Genomic DNA, 27,174 nt, shown 5'->3' on the forward strand with positions numbered 1-27,174 from the left:
ATGGATCTTCTTAATTCTCTGTAAACATTCAATTAGGGACTCATAGATGGATTTAAGTCGACAAATAGGCTAAATATTACTAAATTATACTTGGCATATTTGCTCAAGCAAGATGGCTTTTTCATCCATAGATCTTCTTTTGCAAATATTTCTTGATATCTGCAATCTAGCCTAGTTTGCCCTTAGCACATGACTGCAATAGGTCCCTGGTGCAATGCAGTAATAATTAGGTTTGAATCCCCTCTGCTGTTGTGCTCCTTGGAGGCTGAACCCCATCAGAGCCTGGACAGAAGCACAGAGGACACGTCGACTCCTCGTATCCCTGAGAACCAGAGGCTCAAATGCTGCTTTACAGGAAATCAATACAAGCAGGGACCCTGCCGGCTGTCCTAGGATCAGTGAGAGAGCAGACAGACAGTCTTTTTTGACTGTTCGCTCAGAAGAGAAACTAGCAGAAAATGTTGTATGCTTTTCCACAGAGGTTGGCTCACATTCTACAGTAATTCACTTAAGAATGTGCAATATAAAGTCGCTAGAGATTTGACTTGGCATGGAGGGAAATTCAAATTATGCATTTAAGGAATGAGCACATGAGCTGTTATTGTTCACTCAGAGGGAAAAAATGTAAACATGACTGTAGAAGGATTCAGCCTTCTCTTTTGATGTTGTCTGTAAAACCCAGCAACAAAACCTAATATACACAGATAATTGACCTTTGCTCAGCCCTGCCTAAAATGTTACAGACCAGTTGTACCTTAGCAACTGTTACCATCCACCTTTCAGACTTCATGTAATGTAAGTCTATGGAGGGTTTATGTATGTAGTTTTAGATATAATTTTATGAAAATACTGCAAAACAGTGTTGTCAGGTTACTGATAATAGTGATCATTCATTCATTAATTTGTTTGTTCATCAGTCTGTCTATTTATTTGATGGTTAAAGGTGCAAAGTGTAAAATTTGGGAGGCTCTATTGACAGAAATGCAATATAATATACATAACTATGTTTTTAATGGTGTATAAAGACCTTACATAATGAACCGTTATGTTTTTATTACCTTAGAATGAGCCATTTCTATCTCATACACCACGGGTCCACCCTCCATGTCAAGTTGTCATTTTGCGCCGGGACGTTTCTACAGTAGCCCTAAACGGACAAACTGATCTACAGAGCATGTTTCTTCACTATATTGTTGTTCTTCTAAATTGTTTTTGTTTTTAGAGGCAGCTTGCATCGTCACTACGTTGAATATGCATGAAGAAGTAGTAGTAGTAGTTGCCTGGTTTGTTAGAAGTAAGAAGAAACCTCATTGCTTGACTGTGTAACATACTCTCTGCTGTCTCAGACGACGGCATCTTTGTCTTGTGTGGTCAGACGGCCACCTTAGCTTCTCTATTTTGCTTCGAAAGGGAGGGGTGATCTGCCGTTGGTTGCAGTTTGCAACCTCGCCGCTAGATGTCGCTAAAAATTTACACACTGCACCTTTAATTTATTTTTTATTTTTTTATTTATTCTTTACAAATATTTCTATTTTAAGAAGTGCATGCTGTGTTTAAACTATGTGTCGAACCTCATTCTCAAATATACCTGTGACATCAACATAAAAACCCACATTTAGGTAAATTAAAGGTTATGACTTAAAAGGTTAGTTCACCCAAAAATTCTGTCATTAATTACTCACCCTCATGTCATTCCAAACCCGTAGGACCTTCGTTCATCTTCGGAACACAAATTAAGATATTTTTGATAAAATCCGAGAGGTATCTGACTCCTCAATAGACAGCAAATTAACCACCACTTTCAAGTTCCAGAAAGGTACTAAAGACATTGTTAAAATAGTCGACGTGACTGCAGTGGTTCAACCTTAATCCTTTTTGTGCGCAAATACGAAACAAAAACGACAATATCTCTTCTGTGTCATTCTTCTACACTGTTTACGTCCAGTCTATTGCTGTCTATTGAGGAGCCAGAGAGCTCTCGGATTTCATCAAAAATATCTTAATTCGTGTTCCAAAGATGAACGAAGGTCTTACGGGTGAGGAACAACATGAGTAATTAATGACAGAATTTTAATTTGGGTGAATAAACATTTAATATCATTGTTCTGTCGATAGTAACAAAAGAGTTCACAGAATCATAGTGAATGGGTTGTAGAAGCGTAAGCCACAGTTCTGTTCACTTACACTCATTTAACAGTTTAGAAAACCCCAAATAAAAACTCTTTGCATTATCACTGTTTACTTTTTAATGAGCACATTTTAAAGAAAATCATGCTGTCCATGACAATTGTCAGTTCATTCCTATGGGATGTTCTGTAATACTTGTCTGAATTGGCAAAAACAACTAAGGGGGGCGTAGCTTAAGCCCGGAACACTGTACGCCGATGAACTAGTGGCGACGAAAGCAGACTGCGGGGTTGGCTCACGTCGGCAGCGTCTGGGTCCAAAGCTGCCCTGACACACCAAACCGATGCTCGATACCCAACGGCAAAGTAGCACATCCGTTCTGCGCCTGCATAAGAAGAAATACCTTTCTGTATCACCAGGTGGCAGTAGCTGAACAGCCAATCAGAATGATCAGATGGCCCGACTGACCGATGAGCTCCGACGCCGATTCAACATGTCGAATCGGCCGAAAAAAAAGCAGACGAGGACCAACTTCAGCCGATGGTGCGGAACACCCTGAGAAAACTTAGTCGCCCGACGAACAAAAAAATGGGACAACTGTGTGTAGGGACAACTGAATTGTGCAAGGGGCTTTTTGAAGCACTGTAATGGATTATCAAAAAAGAAAAATGTAGTTCAAGGACTTGGTTCTATTCATCAGTTGTTGATTGGATTTTGAGATGTGGGCATTGCACTTAGAAATGAATAGGCCTACGTGCTTGCAGATGATTGTGGAGGGGCGGGGTTTAAGCAGACTAAATGATTAGAGAAGTCTGTGATGTTGCTGGAAGACTGAGCTTTGATATGATTAAACATCACAACAAGGTAAAAAAAAAAAAAGAAAAGAAAAGAAAGATAGGTGATGGATGCATAAATGAAAGATATGCATATGAATCATTCACAATAAGATAAGTAACATGCATTCAGAAAATAAATACTATAGTGTTAATTTTCATTTCGTGCTGACTTTAAGGCTCCTGTAAGCTTAAAGCTTACAACTCTTTGCTTGTTCACCCATTTATCATATTTGGTTTCCATCAAATAACACTGTCACTGAAGAAACAAATATGCAACCAAATGTAGGATGAACAACAACAGCAACAACAAACAAACAAGCAGGGTTAGGAAGATTCATTGTGGAATATAAGGCTTCAACGATAAGACCACACTGTCCGTTACACAAAATAGCTCTCATCACACAGAGGCTGTGTGCGATCAATAGCTCTTTTCTGCTTCTCTCTCAGTCATTCACATATACAGGTTTTTTTTTCTTCTTAGGGAAGATGGGTGGACACCGTCTGCCTGCTTGCATCCAGCATGGATCCATTTTTAATTTGATGTGCTAGGAGCTGCTGACAGTCCCCATATCTTCAGATAAAGTAGGAGGATTATTAATGTATGACTTCAATATAATGATTTTCCCATCTGCCAATCAAGCAGCCTCCTTTTGTGGCAGCCCAACACAAATGGCTCCACTGATGGCATTTACAGAATCCCATTATGTCAGTCTGGAATATAACGAACATTAGAAAAGACTTTTGAATCAATGTCTGGTAATTATTTTTATCTCGCCAAATAAGTCCATAGAAGTCACCTAGCTGAGAATAACACTGCCTATTAATCTGAGGGATTTTTTCATATAGAAAACATCAAAGAAGAACAAAGAGGATAAACAGAAACAGCTATATTACATTGATCAGCTGCAAGATGAACTTATGATATAAAATTAATTTGCCTATAGCTATTTATTTTCAATTTCAACATAAGATAAGGAGCTAGATTATTTTTTGATGTGATATGGGTCTGTGCTATTTTGAACTATACTCTTTCTATCTCTTCTCTAATAATGTGGGAATAGCATTTCGAGAAGGGTGGAAAATTTTCATTCATTTAATCCCATGGTGACTGAAAATGAAATTTATATAGATGCAATACAATTTTTCTTCACTAACTGAAAGGTTCTCATATATTTCATTGATGGAAGTAATATCCTATTCAGTCTACAACTTTAGGTCCTGCATGCACGATCGCATTTCAGAGGATGCTCAGGTTCTCAGCCTTAAGTGTACACTTCACTGCCAGTTTGATGGATATAGCACACAAATCTGGAAAGCACTTTCTCCATCTGGCTAACTCTACACTGTAAAAAATTATTTTCATGATTTGTTATCACATCATTTTTTCTTTTGCCAAATCAACTTAGATAATTAATGAGGTTCAGATAACATATTTTGAGTTTCTGTTGATTAAATTAATCGCCTTCATTGTATTAACTCAAATTTTTAATTTCAATGAACTCAATTTTAAGGCAAATTAAGTAACTTACTTTTTTAAGTTAAACCAACAATTCTTTTTTTACAGTGTAATCTGATTGGCTGGCTTTATGCAACTTCAGTGAGTAAGGCCCCGAAAGTTATTTTATCAGTCCACCTGGAAACCACCTTGTGTTGTTTACAAGGTACCAAGCAGATAAAATGTTCAAAATATTCACCACTCTTCACCTGATGCTAGTTGCATCGTTTGAGACTTTTGAATTGTTGAAAATATATATATATATATCTTTCATAACTTTACTTTACACTATATATCACAGTGAAATATATCTCACAATTGTGATTTTTTTTTTTTTTTTTTTTTTCATAATTGTGACTTTATTTCTTGGAATTGCTTTATATCTCACAGTTGAACGGCATATATCTCACATCACTGCCACTTCCATAGTTAATCCCATACCGGTTTGTTTAAATCATGTTTTGCTTCTTTGTGCCCTGTTGTCCTGAGTATAATAAATGACTTTCTGCGCTCGGGTGTTGTGCCGTTGTGCCTGCTGCACTTAAAATGACTAACGTAGACTGGGACAACCTCAATAACATTCGTCCCATTTCCAGTTCTCCCTTCCTTGCTAAATGGCATGAGCGAATTGTGGCTTCTCAATTATACACTCACCTCATTTTAAACTATCTTTTTGAGCCCCTCCAATCTGGCTTCTGCAAACTACATAGCACTGAAACAGCATTAGTTAATGTCACTATTGCCTGTTAATTCCTGCTGACTCTGGCTATCTTTCAATTCTGATTCTTCTCGATCTCAGTGCAGCTTTTGACACTGTAGATCATTTTCTTTTACTCACTCGTTCTACCTCTCAGATCGTAGGCAGCTTGTGTCCCTGGGTGGATGCAGGTCCAAAGTTGGTTCAGTGCAATTTGGTGTTCCCCAGGGATCAGTTTTGAGTCTCTTACTTTTTAGAATGTACATTTTTCCCCTTGGTCAACTTCTCAGATTCCTTGGTCTTAAGTGTCATGTCTAGTTTTGGGTTTTGTTTGTGTTCATGTCTTTTATTTTGTATGCTCACTGTCATGGTTCCTGTTGTCATGTGATTCCGTTGCTCCCCTTGTGAATAGGCTTGTTCGAGATGCATCGGCGCTGTGCAGACCGATCGGCGTATGACACCAAAGTACCGCGAGAGTGATTGGAGAGCAGACGACTTTTTATGCTTTTAAATCGCTTTCGCGGTACTTTGTCATTCACCGATCGGTCTGCGCAGTGCCGATGCATCTCGAACAATCCTAATGTGTCATGTTGTCATTGGTTGATTTAGTCATGTGGTTTCTCAGTTCTGTTTTGTGATTAGGTCATTGTCTTGATTATTCACAAGTGTGTCTTGTTTAGTCATTCGACTCTGTGTATATGTAGGCCTCATGTTTACATTGTCACTTGTCTAGCTTTGTTCGTGTGAGCCATTGTCAAGTTACGTAAGCCAAGCCAAGACATGTCAAGCCACGTCTTTGTTTTGTATTTAGTTCTTGTTTAAGTTAAATAAAACTGCACTTGGGTTCTTTAAGCTCACCTCCAGTGGATTCCTACGTTACATTAAGTTTAATTTTTAGGCAGATGACACTCAGATTTACATTCATTTAGAACCTGGTGATAATTCAGCTGCTGCCTTTCTTGAACATTGTATTTCTGAGATAAAAATATGGATGTCTCAATTTTCTCTGTCTCAACAGTGACAAGACTGAAGTTATGCTCATTAGTTCACCCCAACAAATATGTAAAGCTGATGCTTTAACCCTTAAGTTGGATGGCTCTGCTATGGAGTTTCAAACAAAATTAAAAAATTTAGGGGTGATACTTGACGCAAATTTAACATCCTCATGTCCAGAATATGGTTAAAACATGTTTTTCATCTCAGAAACATTGCAAGACTGCGCCCTAAATGCAACCTTTTTTCTTGTAATTGCTACTTTTTCCCCCCCTAATTTTCACTTCATACTGCTTCTCACAGCATGTCTTTATATCTAAAAGTGCCTTTATCTTGCATTGCAAATCACAAATTACATTTCTGAGACTTTATTTCTCATAATTGTTTTGTCTCACAATTGTGGCTCACAGTTTGACTTTCTTATTTTTAACTTGATCTCACAATTTCCTTGTTTACTCTAAGGCAGAAACAGGCTTCTGTAGATATAGGATATTTTTTAGAAGCAAATTTGTGTGCAACCTTTGACATGGTGGTATTTTAATCCATTCACTCTAGTTTCAAACTGTTTTTTTTTTTTTTTTTTTGTCCAATCCACATGATGTGCCTCACATTCTCATGTCAAGAAGACAAACATGTTGTTCACAAAACATAACTCATCCTTTCAGCTAGACTTCATTCAGCTGACAAAATTACATTTTGAGATGAAGGCACACACCTTGTTCCAACAAGAGAGAATGGAGCTCAGCTTTAGATGTGTCAGATATGGAGCTTTATATAGCAAAATGTCAAGACGAGTTGTTTTTTTGTGGGAAATTTTTACAGCATAGTCATCTTTAAAGAAATATGCATTCTTTAAAAGCAGCTAAATTGTGTGACTGAATTAGTGATGTGTTTTAGGTCAAGGTGTGTATTACGAGGTTCTGTAATTAGCTAAATGTGCAACGTTAGCCTCTGGGCTGAGAACAGGTAACCATATTAATGGTAAATAGAGGTACTCATTAACCCAGGCAGTGACACTGACGGTAACATCATCTAATTACAGCTGCTGTGCGTCCCGTTGGGGCAACCATGTGTGGAGGGCTGAGGAAAAGGTCTAAGTCATTATTAGCTTTTCCATGCACCTCACCTAGTAATAGTGTTCTGGTTTAGTGGCGAGTGCAACAATAAGCTAATTTTTAAACCTGGTATCTTTTTAAGCCAGTTGATTTAATTATTTATACATATAGGACTGCTTCTTTCAGTGCTAAATAACTGCTAATTGAAAGTAGCTGTAAGTTCATACTTAGTCAGCTGTGGATGTTGAGCCAGTTGCAGAGCACAATGAGTGATGTGAACATCAACAGTGCTATCACGGCGCAGCCCATATAGATCAGTGGGAAACAGACCTCTGTTCTACAATTGACTGTCTTCTGAGTCCATAGATTAAATCACCCTCTTGTCTTGCAATTGGGCCTTTCTATTACAAAAGACAGAGGGAGGCGGCTTCTTTTGCACTGACATGCCAGGCTGGTGCTCACCACTAACATATCAATTTGTTTTGGCTCTGACTGCCATGGAATACTAATGATCCCGCAGTTATCTAAAATCAGGTTTTATATAGCCATGCCAGAAAGTGTGAAGCGTTAAATATAGGTTGTTAAAGCATGATTGTTTGCTGGTTATGCAAACAAATATTTAATTCACTTATTCTGTGAACTTAAAAAAACAAGATCCATAATGCCTATATTTATTCTGGTTTCCAGAAGAAGATTGTAGAAAAAAAAAAAAATGAAAACAGAGTTCCCACGGGTCCTTGAAATCCTTGAAAGTTTGTGAATCTGAAAAAAAAAAAAAAAGGCCCTGGAAAGTTTTTGAAAATAAACAAACATACATAGATGCAGGTCCGTGAAAGTGCTTGAATTTATTTTGTGCAAGAAGTTTTCTGGAAAAAAATTCCATATTATTCCCTCCGGTCCTTGTTATTTCGCTAACACTTCATGGCCTATGCATACTAGCTTGCTTGATTTATGTTAGTTATGTGCATTTACACATTACGTTAAGTGTTTCCCACGTGAGGTACTTTGTGTTGTACGCTGCCATGACGTTCACGCGCGCATGAAACTACTACGATGGTACCTCAACTTTTTCACACTTTTCACACCCATGAGGCAAGATAAACTTAAAAGCATATTCATATATCTTAAAACTTCTGGTTACATGAGCCTAAGCTCTTCAGTAAAATCCATGCAAAAGTTCAGATCAATATCAGATCATTTTAGAATACAGTATAGGATGTACTGAATATTCTTAGAATATCAGATCTCTGTCATATGGCCAAAAATAAATGCAAAAAATGCTTTTTTGCATGGTTGTGTTTGACATATGACAACTGTAACAATGTATCTTACAAGGTAACACGATGTAACCTCTCACTTGAAATGTTGAGGATATTGGACCTGGAAAGTCCTTGAAAGGTGCTTGAATTTGAAGTTAACCAAGGTGTGTAAACCCTGTAAAAACTGTATTTGATTATTGTTGAAAATTGGTGTTGTTATTTAGTCTAGCATGATTCTAGCAACTTAAGATAAAACAACAGTTTTTTTTTTTTTTTTTTTTGCCATTTTATTTAATTCACTCAATCTGTGCATTCTTAAAATAAAAATTCATAATACCTAAATTTATGCTGGTTTTCATACAAGAAAATTGTAGTAAAAATATTGATATCTATAATATCTATTGTAACTTTTCTAGCATGATTCCAGGAACTCAGGACAAAACTTGCAACAATAATACCAAACAATCAACATATCAAACTATTTTTAATTCACTAATAAATATATAAAAATAAATAATGATCCATATTGCCTACGATTTAGGATGGTTTCCATACAAGACTATTGCAGAAAAAGTGTGTTGAAAATTGCAACTGATTATTGTTGAAAATTGATTATTGTCATTGTTATTTATTCTAACATAATTCAAAAAATGCAGATAAAACAACACAATCCAATAATAACTCCAAGCTATCAACATGAGTTTAATTCTGTGTATCTCTTGAAAAATTCACTCATTTTTGTAACCTAAAATAAAAAGATTTATAATGTCTAAATTTAAGCTGGTCTCCATGTGAAACAACTGTAAAAAAAAAAAAAGTTTGAGTCTACCATTTTTCACAGATGCTTTGAGACTGCATTAAGTTTACTTCAAACATAAGTTTTATATTTCTCTGCATGAGATACATTTACAAGCCTTCAGAAATGCCATGCAGAGAACCACATTGAACCATTTATTTATTTATTTTTACAGAAAGGCTCCCATGAGAGAACGATTTCCCACAAGGCTTTGAAATTTCATAAGCAGCTCACTTGTTGAATAGCATCTTACTTGCCTAACCTGTCTCCAAAAATATGTTTGCACAGTACATCACCTAAAGCCTTTCTCCTCCTCCATATTCACTTTTTCAAAGTTAGGTATTCCTACATGGTTCTTTTCAGAGCTTGCCTCATACACTCTTTTATGACTTTGCGCTACAGTCTTTTCTGGCGAGTGTGAAACTTAATTTGTGTGAATCTATCTAGTCCATTGCACTGTTTGACAAAGAATTTCCTAAGAAGCGTCTGTTTTGATCCTTTTCTGAAGGATTTTTGTGCTTTTTTTTTTTTCTCCTATTTCCAGCTCTCAGGAGGAGCAGTTGTGTCCTCAGTGCACCATCGCACAGCTATTTTCATTTGTCTTAAGCTAATGAGAGCTGCACAGAGAGTCTCTTTTATAAGGATAATGACGATATGACGAGAACAGAAAATAAGGGAATGGTTGAAATGATTTTTTTGTGGTAATCAACATTATGCCATACAATACATGCTGGTGATTAAGCTCATCTTGTTTTGAACCCAGAAAAAACAGCTTCCCACATGTCCATTCTCTCACAGATATTCATCTTACAGGTCTCTCTGTTTTATATACTGACATTAGGCCCAGGCAATAAGATGAGACCCTCATAGCCCTACATGATTTATTGAAAAAGAGGAAACGCATCACCCCCAGCTTTAAGCAAAATGATGGCCCCTCACTCATGCCTGCTAAATAGGGCCCCCAGTATGCTCTGGAAATAAGGGAATTCCTCACTTCCAAACAGCTGGCAAGTAATAACACACGTTGTGTTCTCTGGGCACCTCAAGGTATGTGAGTCTGGCCGCTGTTATAATCCAGTGACAAGAGCAGATGAAGGGTGACTGTGTGTGTGTGTGTGTGTGTGTGTGTGTGTGTGTGTGTGTGTGTGTGTGTGTGTAGAGAAAGACTACACTTTGGCTCTTCCTCTGTAATGCACAAGTTAGAGGAGAACATATTGAGTGGAGGTAGAGTGTGCAGGGCTGTCATCTGGTTCGGCTGATTGTTTATTCCACCAGTGTTGTGTATTAACATTCAGGAGATTGTTCATTTTTAAATGGGCAAGTTTTTAGGAGACTCAGAGAATATATAATGGATTCCTGGCAAGCAGTGCTTGAACTGTGCCGTCACTGAAGTCGAACATATGATCAGACAATGACAACACGATACTGTGGTTACATTTAGAAGAATTGCTGATTGTTCTCTCTATTTCTGCAAACCCTTCCTCTGACTAAATTTGCAATATAGCACAAATCACAATTCAATTTCCTTACTGCTTTAAAAATGGTTGCTAAATAATATATAATAAAAATATAATAAAAATCTGGATTTCCCAAAACCTTCTTAATTCTACGTCATTCTTAAATTATACCTTAAGCTGTACCTTAACGTTAATATGTGTTTCCTGAAACGTTCTTAGTTAAGTATACCTTCTGTAAGTCATTCATTCGTAAGGTTGGTCTGGACCACTCTTAGCTATACCTTATCACTGTTGACAGTCTATATGAATATAATTCTGAAGTTGTAATACACCCAGTGTTCAATTAGGATAATGGCAAAGATTCACTGCTAAATTCAAGTGTGCTTTGGCGCTGAGCCAGAGACGGACGCGCTCCTTACGGAACAAAAATATATGGGAATATACTGCAAAATATAATGCGATATATTACATAATACATTTCCATATGTGGGAAACTAGTGCTTATATTTTTCAATATACTATGCATTGACCATGTATGGCTATATATTGATACATATAAAATATGTATAAATGAAGACAAAAATAGTATTACATTCATAAAGTTTTATCCTTTATTGTGTACATATATTGCACATACATGTTCCCATATAAATGTGAATGTATTGAAACACATATATACACACATTCATGGAATGAGTTACAATCAGTGGTTACAACAAACATATAGTTTGATATAGGGGGAGATCTGTTAGTGTTTAAAGTTGTATTATTTTGGAATTTAAAGAATTTAAGTTTTTGGGGTTACCATTGTGCTGAAGAGTAGAGCCTGTGGTTAGGTTTATGATTGGCTGAACACCATTAAGACTATAATAACTTTATTTAAAACGTAACGGCTGTGCACGTTATAGCACAGTGATAGTCTCTTTGGTAGAAACTTTAGTATGCAGGTGTACTTTTGTTAACTAACTTGAAAATATGAAACATTTAAAATGTAAATAATTATAAAATATAAGAAATGTTACATAATATATTTTACCATATATGTGTTTATACTGCATGAGTAAATATATCTGCAATATATTATGCATGCAGTACCATATCTGATCACATATAAATCTATATATTATGAAGTATATTACTTAATATAAAATTACATACATTATGATATATTAGTAAATATATTATCACATATTTTTCAATATATGAAAAGCGGCAATTCCTTATGTATTATTCAATATATTGTAATATTCACGCAATATATTTTTTTCTGTATATTTTCAAATATACTGTTAAATCATGTAAAATATTGATCATATATATATATATATATATATATATATATATATAGGGAAATATATTTTCTTTCCATAAGGGATATCACAACTATTCATTTCCATAAGGGATATCACAACTATTCAGTGTTTTCAACCACATCAAGTTTATTTTACGTTTTAAACATTTAAATACACATTAGAAAGAAGCACTAGGCTATATAAGAAAGACATTTATAGTTTGTTAAAATCAAATTCCATACACTGATGTCTATGGAAGCTGCAATAATAACCCTTTCAATTATATAATTTGATGAAGTGTTTTATTTATATCAGATACACATTGTGTATGAAACAATAAAGTTCTTCTTCTTCTCCCAGTTCACTGGCCACATACTTTTATTAATTTTGTAAATCCAACAGCTCTGAATTGCGATGCAAACTCGCGTGACAAAACACATTCACTTCCACATATTTTGCAATCGGAATTTATCATAAAGTTTATGATATAGTTAACAAGTTTGTGAATCTTTTTGAATAAAAAAAAAAAAACGACATAAACGTGATACCTACATATCTGTCAGCTGCATGACATGTCTCCAAGGAATTGATACGTTGTAAAATAATGTTCTAAAATAATGATCACAGTGAATTATCGATTCTCAAGCCAGCGATATTGACCAATTCAGCACCACCACCACGAACAGCACCCGGTAACGTCGCATTAAAGAAGGTACACCTTAAGCAACCTCCTAAGTTATAGTTCGGGGAACACGCCTAGAAAAGGTATATCTTCAGTTAAGGTATACCATTAGAGTCTTCGTAGCGAGCTAAGAGACGACATTATCGGGAAATCCAGCCCTGTTCATGATTTAAAGGGATAATTTTTCTTCAGAAGACTTCACGAAGCATCATAGTTTTGGTGGAATGGAAATGATGACAGAATTTAATTTTTTTGGTGAACTGTTCTCACTGTGCCTGCAAAGCCTTCATCGGTGACTAAATATGCAATATAGCACATATCTCAATTCTATCTTAATTGCTTTAAAAATGGTTACTAAATAATATATAATAAAAATATAATAAAAATCTTGGCTGGATTTCCTGAAGCCTTCTTAACTCTACGTCATTCTTAAATTATACCTTAAGCTTTACATTAATGTTAATACGTGTTTCCCGAAATGTTCTTAGTTAAGTATACCTTCTATAAGTCATTTGTTTGGAAGGTTTGTCTGGACCACTCTTAGCTATACCTTATCACTGTTGACAGTCTATGAATATAATTCTGAAGTTGTAATACACCCAGTGTTCAATTAGGATAATGGCAAAGAATAAAATACAAAGATTCACTGCTAAATTCAAATGTGCTTTGGCACTAAGCCAGAGACGTATATAATAAAAATAATATATAAATAATATAAGTTTAATATATAAGTATCAGTTCATCATATAAAGGGATCATGTTTCTTCAGGAGACTTGATATGGATTTCTTTTACATTCTCTTTATGTACTTTTTGAAGCATCAAAGTATTGGTGGAATGGACTTTCAATGGAGGGACAAATCTCCCAGACTTCATTAAATTATCCATTATCTTTTTAATTATTCAATTATCATCAATACATTAAGAAAAAAAAAAATGAAAATCTGTCATCATTTAATCTCCCTTTATCATTTTAAACTTGAATGACTTTCTTTCTTCTGTGGAAAACAAAGGTAGATACTGTATTTTGAAGAATGTTTCCACTATTTTTGTTCATACAATGAAAGTCAGTTGGGTCCAAAACAACATTGGATTGACTGTCATTGTATGGACCTAAAGAATAACTTCCTTTGTGTTCCACAGAAGAAAGAAAATCTTCATAATCAATTATCATTTGCTAATTAAAATCTCTTAATTAAAATCTGCCTCAATTAGTTAACATTTACTAAATATAATAGTCATTCTTTCTATTTGTTCATTTGTGTCTTGCTGAGACACTCTCGCTCTTTGTTGAGGCTTCATTCTCTCTCTCTCTTTCCCCACAGATGCTTGTTTAAAGAGACATGCTGAGTCTCCCACATCAGCATTTTACCTCCTGGAATCAGAGCCAATTTGTTGATTTAAGTCACACACTGAGTGGAGATTGATGGCTCTGGAACTGCAGGACTCCTTATCGATTGATCACAGAGCCTGTGGATATGTGCTTCACCGAATCGTTCGTCATTGTAAAGTGCGTCCATAAACACCCAATGAAAGTGTTTAAGTCTACGTAAGAATGCACCGAATGATCTCACGAGAATTTAATAGGATGCACAAAAATGAGTGAATCAATGTCGTAATGGGCCATGCTGATATTTGGGGTGATATTTTAGTGAATTGCCCTCATAGCTCAAACTGCTGTTCCTTTTTGGAAAAATATTCTTAACTGAAATGTCAGTATTTCATAAGAGAAGCATGGAAAGCAAAATGTCTGCTGTTCGTTTTGAGAGCATGACATATTCTTAATTTTTTCAAAACAATCACCATGTGTTGGTGGATCATTTTGCTGTAAATAGATCAGTTCTGTCCATGTGCTCTGTTTTCCATGTATTAGAGGGAGCTGGCATGTCACTGAGCCTCTGTGCTTTGCATATGTGTTGTGTGATTACAGCGGTGGAAGCAGCCAGCTGTCCATGAAGACAGCAGAGGCTTACAGATTTGCTGCACAGCTCTGGGGCAATGGCATTACACAACACGTTGGCAGGAAGAGCTTTGTGCACACGAGAGACTGTGGCCATCGAAGCTCTGGATGAGACCAGAGAAACTGTCATACAGCTGGCTCTAGGTAGGAGGCCTGTGGGTGTTTTTTTTGTGAGTTGTGTGAGTCTTAAATTTCGGAATCATAAACAAAAAACTCACTGAAAAACCGCAGCAAGCATGAGAGAGTGAAGTAGTGACTGTTCATGACCCAGGTGAATTTTCCTTCTTTTTTCTCCACAAACATTTCAAAAAGTTTCGTTTGGTTCACCCAAAAATGAATTACTCACCCTCATGTCGTTCCAAACCCATAAAACATTCATTCATCTTCGGAACACAAATTAAGGTATTTTTGATGAAACCCAAGAGTTTTTTTTATTTATTTATTTTTTTATCCTAAATAGAAAGCAACATAATTATCATCATTCAAAGTCCAGGAAAGTACTAAAAACATCATTAAAATAGTGAACGTGACCACCGTGGTTCAAACTTAATGTTATGAAGCGACGAGAATACTTTTTGTGTGCAAAAACAAAACAACAAATCCGTCTCTCCCCTGTCAGACTCGTATGCAGTTGATGTAGTGAACGCAGTTCAGCGCTTCCTTGTTTACGTCCGAACGCCGACTCCTGCTACAGCATCACACACGTTTCATGCTGCGCATGTGAACGGGCGTCGGCCAATACTGAGTTGGTGTTCTGACGTAGAACCTGGAAGCACTGCAACAAAAATAGCATAGGAAAATGACAGGGGAGAGATGAATTTGTTGAATAAAGTCGTCATTTTTGTTTTGTTTTTGCGCACAAAAAGTATTCTCATTCCTTCCTAACATTAAGGTTGAACCACAGTAGTCATGTTTACTATTTTAACAATTTTTACTACTTTTCTGGACCTTGAGTGTGGTAATTTCATTGCTTTCTATTTAGGATAAAAAACCATCTTTGATTTCATCAAAAATATCTTAAGTTGTGTTCCAAAGATGAACAAAGGTCTTACGGGTGTGGAACGACATGAGGGTGAGTAATTAATGATAGAAATTTTTATTTTTGGGTGAACTAACACTTTAAGTCTTGAACCAAAGCACCTAGCTACTTGATGAATCACAGCATTTTATCTGAAGCTAAAAATCAGAAATTTATTAAAAGATCACAGTATATAACATTGCAATTTGTGCAGAATGAATGAACGACAATGCATCATAAACTACACTGTAAACCCAAATAAGTTTTTTTGTCAGTTACATCATTTTTTTTTAAGTTAAGAAATTCAAAGTTTAAGCAGAACTGGCAGATTTTAATTTTGTACTCATACATTTTAATTACTCCTATAACTTGAAATTTCTCAGTATTTTGAGTATTAACACTTAATTTTAGTATTTATTCTCACTTTCAGATGTCATGGCAAAGCATGCTGGGAAATAGAAATCCCAGCCCAGTTTCAGGTAAATTTAACTTTGTCTAAATTAAAAGAAACAAGTTCATAAAACTCAAAATTATGAAACAATTCAGAAAGACTTAAAATGTGTCAGTTTCGTGAACTCAAAAGAAAAAGAAAGTTCTAAATACTCACAAAAGTTCATTTGATTAAACTAATTTAATTTGAGTTTGCTCTACTCAAACCAATTAATTATTTTGAGCGTTAGGGTTTACAGTGTAAGTACTATACATTATATATAGTGTAAAATAGACTATTGAGTACAATATGTAAAATGTATTACAAAGTATTCAAATATGCACAAATTTCATTTTTCATTTTTTTTTTTTTTTTTTCAGTATTTCATTTTTCAAATATACACAAATCACAACATTTTATTATGAAATCAGAGATGCAAATGATCTTGGATACGATCAGCATTGATGATGCAATATAAAACTATTGCATGTAAGTATAAATTACAATATCTATTACAAAATAAATGGAGGACTAGAAGTTACACTTAAAAATAAAATGAAGAAATGTCTTAAATATCCTAATGATATATCCTTTAAAATGTCTTAACATTTTGGTAAAAGTTCATTAGTTGTTCTCATCATGCATGTCCAATGGCATTTTTAATCCAATCGACAAATAGATAAGACAAGCATTTAGCAAAAAAAACTTTATATTAGGTGTCTTTTACCATGTAATGACATTTAAATTAATCATTTGATACAATGCACTTATGTGTATTTTTACACATTATTATCTAACTAATTTCTGTAATTACATCTATATTACACTGTTGACCTTTTGTCAATGTCTATTTGGAAAAAAAAAAAAAAATCTATTTTCTTAAAAATGTAAACAGAAATTAAATAAACAGTTTTAAATATGTCTATGTGGGTATTTGATTTCTTAATTTTAAATGTGTGACCCCAGTCCTTCATATTTGAGAATGTGGAACTGCAAATTAATTGAGAGTGTGGGGTGACAGATTCAGTTATTTTGAACAATTTCAGACCAAACCATCTGTGGTTCTGACTGACATTTTCTTTTCTTAGCATCAAATTTTTTGCATGTATATATGTATATGTATGAAAAAATACAGCATGCTTTATCACAACACACAAGTCAACGCTGTCAGTAATTGAAACGACTGTATCGAATAGTGAGGAGATTTGGTTTAGTTTGGTTGTGTTCTAAACCCTCCCTTGTAATAAAAGTCACTTGAGAAATTGTGAGGAGCCATAAATATGCAATTACATGTGCCACGCTGCATAAGAAGAGCCAGAGTTGCAGATGCAGCGTTTGTGACCATATTAATATGCACCTGTCTGGCTTTCTCAATAGACAAGCATTGTTTAAGCACAGCAGGGAGACGTCGGGAGAAAACAGCTCCTCATTCATATTCATCTCTCTCTCTCTCTACCTCAAACACACATTTAGCACCGCTGACTTGCAGGCAGAGTTGTACTGAAGTATTCTGGACAGCTGGCTGCATTTATTCTGTCAGAAGCAAACTTAACTTCACTCTTCATTTGCTTTTCATGAAGCTTCCTTTTGTATATTATTAAAAAATATAAATGTAATATAATACAATAAAATATTTAATATTCTTATTCTTTTTATTATTATTATTACAAAAATGGAGCATCATGAAAAACATAAAACACATTGAAGAGTGAGGCTTCTTTGTTATGCAAAAGTGAAGCTTCATTGTTAGACCGAAAGCTCTACTTTATTTATTTTTTTGGCTATTGATATCGCAATTATCTTAATTTCTTCCGAATTGAAAATAAACCCTTTTATGCATCTAATTGTATTCAACACAACTGTGAAGAATGAGATGTTTCATCAGAAACTGAAAGAAGTAAAGAATCCATTCAAACACAGTATTATTATAACCATCATAACAAGTTGTTGTCATAATAGCTGTCTCAAGAATCACACACATCGAGAGAAATACACTTAATTAAGTCCTTCTTCATCAACTTGTTTACATGACTGTAAGATTGCGTTCTGATGAAGCAGTCGGCAGTGAAAGCTGTCTGAGAGGGGAATTTTTTTTTTTTTTTTGAAAGCTGGGTGTATATTGTCTTTTCCCATCATGTTTACTGTAATATTCAGAACAGTGAATTTTCATCAGCACTGAAGTAAGACATGCAAATTTAAAACAAATTATTTTGTGAAATTCTCTGGTTTGCTCAGACTAATGAGACGATTCTCGACCCCAAACTATTTCTTTCTCATCATTTTGTCCTACTGATCTAACTTGAAAGGCTGAAAAATTCACAAAAAACTCTGTTTTATCACTTTCATTTTTGCTCAGTTTGTCTTCCTTTTCGTTGTACTTTATTTTTCTGTCTGCAATTTTATGAAAATCCCCACTGAGGCCCTGACCTCATTTTTCAGTAGAATGTGCTGATATTTCATGTGAATCCGGACTTAAGGTAAAGGTAGATAAAATGTTCAGTTACCGCAGCAGCTAAACTGTCACAAGGACTGTCTGACATTAAAGTTGGCATGAACTGAAATTGGTAACACTTTACAAAAATCTCACATTAGTTAATGGTAGTCAGTGAAATTACTAGTAATAACTAACAATACATTTATTACAGTATTTATTTATCTTTGTTAACATTTCTTAAAGGGATAGTTCACCCAAAAATGATTTACTCACCCTCAAGCCATCCTAGGTGTATATGACTATATTCTTTCAGATAAACACAATCGGAGATATATTTAAAAATGTCTCTAAAGCTCTTCCAAGCTTTATAATGGTAGTGAACGGGGGTGTGTATTGAAGCACAAAAAAACTGCATCCATCCTTATCATAAATATAATCCATACGGTGATGGGTGATGGGTTTTTGTAAGAAAAATATCCATATTTAAAAACTTTATTAACTATAATAACTAGCTTCCAGCAGACAGCCGTATGCATCGATTTGCAACGGAAGAGTAACCTCTGACCCGATGCATGGTGCAATGATGAACGCGGAAGCTCAGAGGATAGAGCAAAACAAAACATCGGTCACGAATTAGAAGTGAAGAGGAGCTTGAGTTTGTTGTACAGCCCTATTTGTTTGAATAGCAACAGGCATCTAAGCTTATGATACTCCTATATCCTGCATCATTCATCGCTTCAGGGGTTACTCATTTGGCGCAAGTCGACTGGCGAAGTATGCGTACGGTCGTCAGGCGGAAGCTAGTTATTTCAGTTTATAAAGTTTTAAACATGTCTATTTTTCTTACAAAAACCCATTGCTTCACTTCAGAAGGCCTTTATTAACCCTCTTGAGCCGTATGGATTATATTTATGATGGATGGATCATGGAGGGGAATGGTTCACTACCATTATAAGGCTCGGAAGAGCCAGGATATATTTTTTTAATATATCTCTGATTGTGTTCGTCTGAAAGAAGATAGTCATATACACCTAGGATGGCTTGAGTGTGAGTAAGTCATGGGATAATTTTCATTTTTGGGTGAGCTATCCCTTTAATAAAAATACAGCTCTTCGTTGTTAGTTCATATTAGCTCAGGTCCATTAAATAATATTAACAGATATAACTTTTGATTTTAATAATGTTTTAGTAAATGCTGAAATTAACATTAACTGATTAAAAATTGCTTTAGACTTGTTTTTAATTGTCCATGTTAACTAATGTAGATAACTAATGTTAACAAACTGTAAGATTGAAAATATCCAAAGATATTTTAAAATGAACAAAGACATTTGCTTTACTGTTTCAGCCCCCTCTCTCTTGATACAAGGGCCATTTGGAAGGCTCAAAGGTGTTGATAGTGATCAAGCCCTATAGGCCAAGATGTACGTACATCGGGGGTCTGAAACTTCCCCACTGTACTAAAGGTGTGACAAGTTGACAGTAAAGCAAATGTCTTTGTTCATTTTAACATATCTTTGGATATTTTCAATCTCACAAAACGGAACCCTTTTTGTAAATTGTTACCATGAAAATCTATTGTTTTTTTTTGTTTTTTTTACATCAATAACAACAAACGTTGAAGACACAAAGGAAACACACACACACACACACACACACACACACACACACACACACAAAGGAAAAGGGAGACAAATCATGTAGCACTATTTTTATATAATTCAAAAAGGTTTTCCAGATATTATAAAATAATTCACCTCTGCCTTGAATGTGTGATCTTCTTTAAAGGTACACAGCTGCAAACCTCCGACAACCACAATCCAATCGGCACATCAATGTCTGCTTTCCATTTCAAAGCAATACTTTTTTTTTTTTTTTTTTTAGCTATTATCAACAACATTTCAGTAAGCTTAATAGCTATGTCGGAGGTTAGTTGGTAAAATTACCTAATAAACACACCTCTGGGTCTATTGGAAAATCAATTCCACGATTCTGATATAATACAACATATTTGCGCCCAAAACCCCTTCAATTCAATGCAAAAAGGTTCCTTCTTTTGTACCACATCTAAAGCAGAGAGGTGAAATATTGTTATTACATTTATGTAATCTTGATGGAATGTAGTAATGCTGGTGTAAAAAAAAATAAACTGAATTAATGGAATTAATGAAATTCAAGGTTGAGGTGACACCATATTAACATAATTGACCCCACAGGTCCCAATATATTCTTACCCCCAAATCCTACTCCCATCTACTTCTGGATTTATCTGGGTCATCTAAAGGCTGGTTTGAGATCAGAGCTTCGAATAAGATTGTTTTATATAGTGGTTTATCAGAATAGCAGAGTTACCCAATACAAATAAGGTATCTCAGGATAAATTTTTGCTTTAACCCAAGAAGTCTTGTAATTGCAGATAACTAAAGAGTTCTTTGTCACTCAAATTATATTTATTCTTTAACTGCTCAAACATTAAAACATTGCTTCAAATGTGTAATTCCCTTATCTGCTCATATCCTAAAATTTTTGTTTTGATGACACATTGGAAGCAGCCTGTTCCCCCATAAAGGTGTTTTAGGGGAAAGAAAATATTACCCCGTCCCAGCAGTGACCCCAGTTTGTACTAGGTCTGAACTGAATCAATAATCATGGCGTTATTGGTTTTTGTTTTGATCAGTTTGTCATCCCATGTATATTATATATTCTCAGATTTCTCCATATTAATCCAAGAGGGAAAGAGAGTACCAGCAAACATCTGGGCCAAATACCTGGACTGGGCTGTCCAATAGTACATCTTAAAATTAGGAAGCCTCAGTTTTCCTTGATTGTATTTCTCAAGGCTGACTCTATGATGACAAATAAATGATCTTATCAATCCATTAAGAGAAGTGAAAAAAGATTTAGGGATTGGATATCGGAAGATATTGAAACATGTATACAAATTTGGGCAAAATATTCATTTTAACTGCATTTATTCTACCAAGTAATGTGAGCGGTAAATGAATCTAATTGGTTAAATCTCTACCCACCTTCTCTAAAAGGCTATAGCCAAATTAAGTTAACAGATTTTTTAAATTACCATCTACTTGTATTACCAAATTCTTAATACCAGTAGGTGAGCACTCAAAAGAAAAGACATCCAGTACTGTATAGTCAAACACTGATAATGGCAGAATGTCACTTTTGCCAATATTAACTTTATATCCAGAGAAAGTGCCACATTCTGTAAATTAGGCAAAGAGTCTATGGGGTTAGTAAAAATAAAAGAATATAATCGACAAACAATGATATTTTATGCGTTTCAGTGCAGATTTCAAAGCTCTTTTTATCAGCTAAATGTTCAATAGCAAGGGCAAAGAGAGCTGGGCTTAGGGGGCATCCTTTTCTACATCATTTGTACAAAGGGAATAAAGCAGACAGAATTCCATTCATAATAACTTTTGTTTTAGAGGATTTATAAAGTGATTGAATTAGGCCAATATATGTAGCCTCAAATCCATTTTTTTCAGTATTTCAAATAGATATGACCACTCAACTCCATCAAAAGCATTTTCAGCATCAAGAGAAACAGCTAGTCTCAGTATATGTTTTATATGTCTCAGTATTTATGTCTTTAGCAGTATGAATGGCATTGAAAAATCTCCTCAGATTGTGGCCTGGATTAATCAACAGAGGAAGACGAGTTTCTAATCTCTTGGCTATCATTTAATTTCTAATCCACATTAAGGAGTGAAATTGGCCTATAGGAGGCACATTTCAGTGGAGCTTTACCTTTCTTGTATATTACCGAAGTTATTGCATTGGAGAAAAGAGTCTGGGAAACATTTGTCTGCCATAGATTGGTCAAGCACTTCCATCAAATATGGCACAAGCAAATCTTTAAATTCTTTATCAAATTCGGATGGGAAGCCATCTTCACCCGGAGATTTATTATTAGGCAGTAGATGAATAGCTTCGATCAGCTCAGGGGCAGAGAAGTTGATCCAAACTAAGCCTGTCTTGGTAGGTGGACTAAGGATAGAAAAACATCCATTTGTGAACGATCTGTACTTGTCTGTGAAGTATATAACTATGTGTAATACTGCTTAAATGCATCATTAACTGCAGGATTGTGCGTTTCCACGTTACTTGTATCTATAGCCTTTATTGTTCGTTTTTGTTCATCTCGAATCATTTGCCAGGCCAAAATTTTATGTGCTTTCTCGCCAAGCTCGTAACAATGCTGATTAGCACTAATAATAGCCTTTTCTGCATGGTAGGGCCCAATAAAATGAACACCTATCATACACCCGGCGCAATGCGGCAGCAGGCACGACTCAAGTGTTTTTTGCTAGTTTCAGCCTGACGCAGTTATAATTTGCGCCACGTTATTTAAATAGCAAATGCATTTGCGCCCATTTGTGTGCCCATGGGCGTGCTGGTCTGGAAACGAGGTGTGTTCAGGTGCATTGTTGGCGCGTTACTATTTTGAGGCAAGTGAAATAGACTGCGCCATTGACCAACTGAAACCTATTCTAAAGTCAATGGCGCAATATTTGTTTTGTTATTTAAAGAGTGCGTTAGTAATATGCGCCTATAGGCGGGTGCAAAAAGTACGTAGACTCACACAGGGATGTGCAGCAGCACACAAACATGCCAGCGTTCAGTTTTTCCGCTTGCAAATTCCGCCATGTAAATAGCGAATTCACCATACCGCAAGCGCAACTGGCTTTTAAAGGGAATGGGAGATGAGACTCTGATTGGTTTATTGCACGTTACGCCTAAAACACACCCATTACTCATTAAGAGAATAGGGACAACCCTTTTAGATCATGCGGCGGGCGCGCCGACAATTTTTCCCATCATTAAACTAGCAAAAGTGGATGCGGACATGCCCTAGGCGCACTTGTGCCATTCGCTTTAGGCCATGCACTTGGATCGTTAAAATAGGGCCCAGCATTGTTTACATTTTATTACTGTTAGGTGTTTATTTTATTATTTATTTTTATTGACTAATTCCCTATAAACATCATTAGACTGAACCTTTAGTGTACTGTATGAGCCTATACTATATTTTTTTCAAAGGGTTGAGATGTCACATTCTAGCTTGTTCGATTTGATTTTTTTTTTTTTTTTTTTTTAATTAAAGTATATGCAATACATTGATCACTAAGGTAAGCCTTTAAAGTGTTTCATAATATAAAGAAATGACAGGCTTCTCTCTGGTGACATATGCAGGACTTCTCCAATAATTTAATCCACTTAAATTTAACTCGCAAGCTTGCATTCATCTGCCTCTACTTTTGAGTGCAATGTCCACATTTCAAAATCCAATTAACAACCAATGGATAAAACCAAGTCCCTACCCTACCTTTTTTTTTTTCTCCCTTTTTCCAATAATCCATTACACTTGGATGTAGACCTACATCATAAATTATGTCGCTGCCTCCATTTCATAGTGATTTTAAAAACAGCAGTCCGTTCTTGTAGTGCTGCGGTCCAGCCCAGCTAAATGCCATCTGCCTTCATGCTGCATTAGTGATGCCACATTACACCAGGTGGACGAGTCTTGTGGATCACTTGATTAACTTAATTTATTGTTATTTGATACACAAACAGAAGCTTTTATAATAAATAATGTAAAGTGTCACTGGCATTATCAGGGAAATGTAGGTGTGTGACAGAAAGAAGAGTTAAACACATCAGTTTGGTCAACACAGCATCCTGTCTGGTGATAAGAGCTGTTTCCCCGTCACCTCTGTCGTGTGCCGGCCAATCAGAGGCCAGTAAAGAGCAGTGTTTTATTAGCCTGCATCTGCTGTGCAGCTGCTCTCTTCCCATCAGGTGATTCTCTTTTTGGCAGGTGTCACCGGCCGCCAGATGCATCAACCACCTCCCAGAGACCTGTCGCATCATTAAGCCATCAGCACATCACTGCGGACAGAGAGAAAACAGGCCGTGGCAGGGACTAATCCAGCTGCAAACCTGTCCAGATGAATAATACATCGGCCTATCAGACAAATGTTCAGCTAAGCAGGAGTGGACCACCGTGCCCTGCTCGAGAGGGTCCAGAGATTGACTTCCTTCCATTAGGGTTAGTAAGCAGAAAACACTCTTCTTTTGTGCTGAGCTTCAGCATGTTTGTACAGAGAGGGAGATTCTCATGGGCCGACTCCTCCTGTCTGTTTGAGCTGCACGCTGATTTTTATCCTCCTTACTCGCTCAGCTGTTTTTCTGCTGTCTTGGTTAGCTGCAGGTCATGTTATCCTACAACACATGATAAGAAGTTGACTTAGGATTGTTGAGACCATATCATAATGACAAATTAGACAAATTTAAACATCAGACTTTCTGCACTTTTCTTCTCCTTTACTCTCGCTGTCTACCTGTCAAACTTGAGAAGAATCTAAACAGGCAGCTGACAGTGCAGTGAGCACCAGAAACACTCCTCTTCTCTCATTACTGAGAGCTGCCGCAGGATTGCTGTCTCAACCATTTGTCCACCACCAGGGTGAACTGATCATTTTTACAAACACAAATTCACCAGCAGTACAGGAAAAGAAGATTTGCATTTAAGTATTTGACTTTGTCAGGTTGAGGTCATACTAAACATGACTGTAATGATGTTCAGTTAAGGGAAGAAGGCCAGTGAATGTTCAATGTAAGTTTAATAATAAAATAAACTAAAAACAACAACAGTCCAGGCCTGGTCCTCTCTCATCTTCCACTATCATCTCTTTTTATCCTTCTGCAGCTCCTCCGTTGGACTCGAGACCTCGCTCTGTTCCCATGGCTCTCTGAGGAGGGTTGGCCGCAGCACCTGGGGGTAAGGACAGGCGAGGCGAGAGAAAAGGACACTAAAGGATGAGGAGGCACAGAGGCAAGAGAGAGGGGAGAGGGAAAAAAGAAAAACCGACCACACTGGCTTTCTACTCCTTCGACACCTGGGGGACAATAACGGCTCCCTCGGCTGGGGGCGCCCGGTAACTAGCCCCCTGCCTGCTTCTCCTTTACATGGCAGACGGTAGTAGGTCTGGCCTCCGGTGAACAGTGGCAACTCCATCCCCTCACAGGACGGCAGCTGCCCCTCCTTGACCCAGGCGGATGCCAGCGAGCTTCCGTCCATCACTCCAGCACCACCGCCTCAGGCAGCCACTGGCAGACTCCTTCGTGCTGCTGACCTCCTCAGCACCATAAGCCCCCTCTTTGACAGCATGTTCTTCCTTCCTCTGGGGTTTCAGCACCAATATAACAAAGTTTGTTGATAAGAGAAGGAGGAGGCAGGAACCAGCGAACTTTTAACGCAATTTTAGTACAAAACAAAACAAGAAAAATAAAAAAATAAAACAAAACAAAATAAAAGCCCCTTCACGGATGACAGCTGCATAAACTAAAACAAAACAACAACATAAAGTCCAGGCCTGTTCCTCTCTCATCTTCCATTGTCATCAGTACTCCTTTTATCTTTCCGCAAATTATGTAACATCATTTAGACACCACTTTTCTCCTCTGATGGCCTTTCAAAAGTTTCTGTGTTTTGACAATGTTGTAATCATAGTATTTTTAAAATCATAAATATTTCATCATACCATGTGACACCATCTTGACGCAAAACAAAACAAAACACATTTTTTTCTCCATTAACCTTTCATAATTTGCTGTGTATTTAGACGATTATGATTTTCATTCAAAAATAAAATTGTATTTTTTATAAATCATAAATGTTATTTATTAATTATTTATTTTATCGATTAATTATTATTTATTAATAATTTGTTTTATTATATTATATTATTTTATTTTTGTAAGACTTAAAAAATAATGCTCCAAAGTGATTAATCACATGACATTTACAGCACAGTTTATTGGCTTGAAAGAGCCTAGATGTGGAACTTGGCTACATTCACACTGCAGGTAAATGTGGCCCAAATCTTTTTTTTTTTTTTTTTTTTTTTTTTTGCCCACATGTGACTCATATCTGTTTTCCCCATGACAGTGTGAACAGTACAAACCACATGGAATCTGATATTTCCAATGTGTGCCACTTCCATATGTGGTACTAAATCAGATACAGGTCAGATTTTGTAATTTCATATTTTGCCCATTTTACATAGGAATAAAAAAACAATACCATTTTGGCGCTCTTGAATCTATGGTAGAGACAGATCGCTGTAGCCTCAGTTCAAGAGAAGCGGCAGCCTGACGCGCACGTGAACTCATCCTCTCCTCCGCTTTAATACTAGTTACAGCATGAAATAAACATGAATAAACTTCTCAAGGTATGATAAAAGATACAGTACAACTTAACGAAATCCTTATCATGTCTCGTATAATCGGTTCCCTTTCGAGGGAACTCGCGCTGCGTCCGATAGGATCGCTTTGGGAACGCCCTCAGCGTGATAGCGTCTGATGCACGTCTGTCAACTAGTCCAATGGCGAGAGTGAACGTCACGGGCGGATGACGTCACGACCAGGAATGGATAAATACACATCCGGCGAGACCGGCTTCAGCTTTTTTGCCTCAGCTAAGCGCTCTATGTGAAACTGTCTTTGTCTATTTATTGTTGTCTGTCCCGATATAGTGCAGCTCAATATATACAGTTATGGCGAACACACAGGCATTTAAACCGTGTACTCCTCCCTGCCCTCGTTTCCTGACGGGTGG

At 36.3% G+C, this 27,174-nt stretch overlaps 1 long non-coding RNA gene across 1 annotated transcript; it reads left to right on the forward strand.

The window, feature by feature from the left end:
• The first annotated feature begins 14,509 nt into the window (after positions 1-14,509).
• On the forward strand, positions 14,510-26,176 carry LOC127514642 (uncharacterized). The gene is made up of 3 exons (XR_007930680.1): positions 14,510-14,792; positions 24,373-24,603; positions 25,264-26,176. It is a non-coding gene; the product is annotated as an uncharacterized LOC127514642 (long non-coding RNA).
• Positions 26,177-27,174: the final 998 nt, after the last annotated feature.

The sequence above is a fragment of the Ctenopharyngodon idella genome, chromosome 1 (assembly GCF_019924925.1).
Source record: "Ctenopharyngodon idella isolate HZGC_01 chromosome 1, HZGC01, whole genome shotgun sequence".
Taxonomy (NCBI): Eukaryota; Metazoa; Chordata; class Actinopteri; order Cypriniformes; family Xenocyprididae; genus Ctenopharyngodon; species Ctenopharyngodon idella.